This window comes from Tupaia chinensis, unplaced genomic scaffold (genome assembly GCF_000334495.1).
Source record: "Tupaia chinensis unplaced genomic scaffold, TupChi_1.0 Scaffold000201_1, whole genome shotgun sequence".
Taxonomy (NCBI): domain Eukaryota; kingdom Metazoa; phylum Chordata; class Mammalia; order Scandentia; family Tupaiidae; genus Tupaia; species Tupaia belangeri.
In genome coordinates, this window is record NW_006159676.1 from 1,045,880 (window position 1) to 1,049,915 (window position 4,036).

Consider the following 4,036-nt stretch of genomic DNA (forward strand, 5'->3'; position numbering starts at 1 on the left):
TCTTGGGGAAGCGAGAGGGGGGCTGATGAGAGCCGGCAAGACCTGGCGAGGAGGCAGCCTCCCCTGTCAGCCCACGGTGCCCATGGCCAGCCCCAGTCCCAGCCCCGGTGGTCATTTTCTTTTTTTTTTTTTTTGGAGCGATTTTCCCCATGGGGAGACAGACAGAGAGAGACATAGAGACAGAAAGCGAGAGATCACCCCCCAGGGGGGATGGCCACGCCGCAATCCCTTCTCCGCCATTCTCCTCTCGGGATCTTGGGCACGCATGCACACGCGCCCGGCGTGAGTTTTAAGCCACCGGGTCCGGGATGCGAACCGCGGTCGACTACGTGGGAATCCAGCGACATAGCCATTATGCTAACTGCTGGTTCCCTATTCTCTAACCTGGCTCAAAAGATGTCCTCACCCATGTTCTCCCTCCACTATCCCCAGGGCTGCTCCCCAATCGCTTAATCGGTGACAAAATTCTATCTTGTGAGCTCCTGCACAGATTGTTACAAAATGCCTTTTTTTTTTAATAAAAGAATTATTTAATTACTTATCTATTCATTCATTCATTTATTTGAATTTGACCAGAGAGAGACACAGAGAGAGAAAGAAGGAAAGTGAGAAAGCAAGCCACCAGGTCCAGGACTCGAACCACGGTTGACCATGTGGAATTGTCCAGCAGCTTAACCACCATGTCGCCTGCTCACCCTCACAAACTGCCTTTTTAAAACATATTGTTCTAGGGGCCAGCAGTTAGAGCAATGGCTATGTCGCTGGACTCCCACGTAGTTGACCGCGGTTCGAGTCCCAGACCCGGTGGCTTAAACTCACGCCGGGCGCCTGTGCGTGCGTGCCCAAGATCCCGAGAGGAGGATGGAGGAGAAGGGATTGCGGTGTGGCCATCGCCCCGGGGCGGGGGGGGCTGATTTCTCGCTTTCTGTCTCTCTGTCTCTCTCTGTCTGGCGAGCGCACGCGCCCTATAGCAAAAAAAAAAAAAAAAAAAAAAGCTTGTTCTAGGGTCCAGCAGATGGCGGAGCAGTTACATCACTGAACTCCCATGGCTGACTGTGGTTCAAGTCCCGGACACGGCTTGAAACTCATGCCAGGCACATGTGTGTGCGTACCCAAGATCCCGGGAGGAGAATGGAGGAGAAGGGATTGTGGCATGGCCATCCCTCGGGGGGAGGGGGTGATTTTTCACTTTCCCTCTTACTGTCTCTGTCTCTGTCTCTTTCCAGAGAGTGCATGTGCCCTAGGCGAAAACTCCTAAAACAGCAACAAAATTGTTCTAAATTCCCAGAGGAGGATGCCAGTGAGTGGCATAATGGTTAAGGAGCTGGTCTCCCATGCAGCCAACTGTGGCTTGAGTCCTGGACGCAGTGACTTGAAAAATCACACTGGGGGCCTGTGTGTTCCCGCCGCAAATCCCAGGAGGTGAATGGAGGAGAAGGGACTAAAGTCTGGCCATCCCCCCGGGAGGTGATTTCTCACTTTCTGTGTCTCTCTCACGAGTTCATGCATCCTATGGCAAAAAACTTAAAAAATAAAATAAAATTGCCAGAGGGCGTGAACACTTGCCAGAGAAAGACAGAGAGAGTGAGAACACCTCCCGTGGGGTATGGTCGCACTGTCATCTGGTCCCCATTGCTCTCTACAGTTGGGATTTTTTTTTTTTTTTGAGAGTTTTTTTTCTATAGGGCGCATGCGCTCGCCAGAAAGAGACAAAGAGACAGAAAGTGAGAAATCACCACCCCCGGGGGGGATGGCCACACCGCAATCCCTTTTCCTCCAAGGATCTTGGGCACGCATTATTTAATTTATTATTATTATTATTATTATGGGTTTTCAAATTGACCAGAGAAAAACAGAGGGGAAGAGAGAGAGAGAGAAAGTGAGAAAGCAAGCCGCCAGGTCCAGGACCTGAACTGCAGTCGGCCATGTGGGAGTCTAGTGCCCTTAACCACCATGCCACCTGCTGGCCCCCTTTCTTTATTTATTTTAAACATTTTTTTAAAAGAATTATTTTAATTTTTAACTTTCATTTATTTATTTATTTAGATTTGACCACAGAAGGACAGAGAGAGAGAGAGAGGGAAAGTGAGAAAGCAAGCTGCCAGGTCTGGGACTCAAACCGCAGTTGACCACATGGGAGTCCAGTGCCCTTAACCACCACACCACCTGCCGGCCCCCATTTGTGAGATTCTTTTTTTTTTTTTTTAAAGAATTATTTTTATTTAACTAGATTTATTCATTTTCATTTATTTTAATATGACCTAGAGCAGACAGAGAGAGAGAGAAAGACAGAAAGCAAGCCACCAGGTCCAGGATTCGAACCGTGGTCGGCCATGTGGGAGTCCAGCGCCCTTAACGACCATGCCACCTGCTGGTCCCATCCCATCTGTGAGATTCTTAAGACCACCTGTGACACGGACTCCCATGCATAGCTGCCAGACTCCAATGGCCTGACTGACGCTCAGACTGCCCTGTGCTGGTGACACGGTCCGCCCTGCTGGCACCCAGGAACCACACCCCTGGTGGCTCCGTCGCCCCAGGGAGACCCATGCTTGCTACAGCTTGCGAAGCCCCCAGGGCCAGCCATGGCTTAGAAGGCTCTTTCTGTCAGTGTTTACCCGAGGTCGAGAATATACTGCCCTGCGGTCCTCGCTCCCAGAGGAAATCTATTTTAAATAGTTCAACAGAGATTTGTGCACACTCAGTATTGAGATCTCTCTCAAGGGAGATACCCAGTTTGTTCTGGGGGTGTAGAAGAAACAACATGGGAGCCTGACTGGGTTTACGTGAGAGGTCAGCGTGGGGACTGGAATGGTTCCTTCTCCTTTTTTTTTTTTTGGAGAGGTTTTTGCTATCGGGCGCATGCACTTCCCAGAAAGACAGAGAGACAGAAAGCGAGAAATCACCCCCCAGGGGGGATGGCCACACCGCAATCCCTTCTCCTCCATTCTCCTCTCGGGATCTTGGGCACGCACGCACACGCGCCCGGCGTGAGTTTAAGCCACCGGGTCTGGGACTCGAACAGCGGTCAACTACATGGGAGGCCAGCAACATAGCCATTACGCCAACTGCTGGTCTCCTTTTTATATTAATTACATTTCTTCTGAGAGAGAGGAAGGCAGCCCCCAATAGGGTGTTTACTTATTTTTTAAAATATTTTTCTGAAGGACCAGCAGATGGTGAAATGGTTACGTCGGTGTACTCCCACATAGTCAATTGTGGTTCGAGTCCCGGACCCGGTGGCTTAAATTCACACCGGGCGCGTGTGCGTGCGTGCCCAAGAAACCGAGAGGAGAATGGAGGAGAAGGGATTGCGGCGTGGCCATCCCCCCGGGGGGGTGATTTCTCACTTTCTCTCTCTCTGGCGAGTACATGCACCCTATACCAAAACTCACTCTAAAAATAAACTTTTTTTCCTCAGGTTTTTGTCGTAGGGCATGTGCACTCTCCAGAGAGAGACAGAGACAGAGACAGTGAGAGGTAAAGTGAGAAATGGCGGATGAGCACGCCACAATCCCTTCCTGCATTCTTCTCCTGAGATTTTCGGTACGCATGCATATCTGTCTGGTGAGCTTTTCAAGCAGCCGGGTTTGGGACTTGAACCACCATCTGTCATGTGAGAGTCCAGCATCTTAACCACTATACCGCTTGCTACCCGCCCCCCCCCCATAAATAGGGTGTTTATGCACGTTGCACCACCCCAGCTGGACCTGATCTCAGATCAAGTGAACAAGGTGTTGGGACATGATTTGAGGTCCTTCCCAGGTGAGCCCAGTTGCTGCCAGGTCTGGGACTCGAACCGCAGACTCAGTCATGTAAGATCCAGCACCTTAGGAAAAAAAAAAAAAAAGAAAGAAAAAAGAACCAGCAGTTGGTGTAATGTCTATGTCGGTGATGTCTCGCTCTCTGTCTCTCTGTCTCTCTCTGTCTTTCTGGCGAGTGCACATGCCCTATAGCAAAACCCTCTCCAAGAAAAATTATTAAGAAAATCGCAGCATGGGTTGGCCATGTGGCTGGTGGTTAAGGAAGATGGATT

General features: G+C 50.2%; 1 protein-coding gene across 1 annotated transcript in view; it reads right to left on the reverse strand.

The window, feature by feature from the left end:
• Window positions 1-3,732, reverse strand: part of SLC25A42 (solute carrier family 25 member 42) — a 22,090-nt gene extending 18,358 nt beyond the window's left edge. The window contains 1 exon segment of the mRNA XM_027771289.1: window positions 3,711-3,732. The gene's annotated coding sequence lies outside the window, so the exon portion shown is untranslated.
• Between the last annotated feature and the right edge of the window lie 304 nt (window positions 3,733-4,036).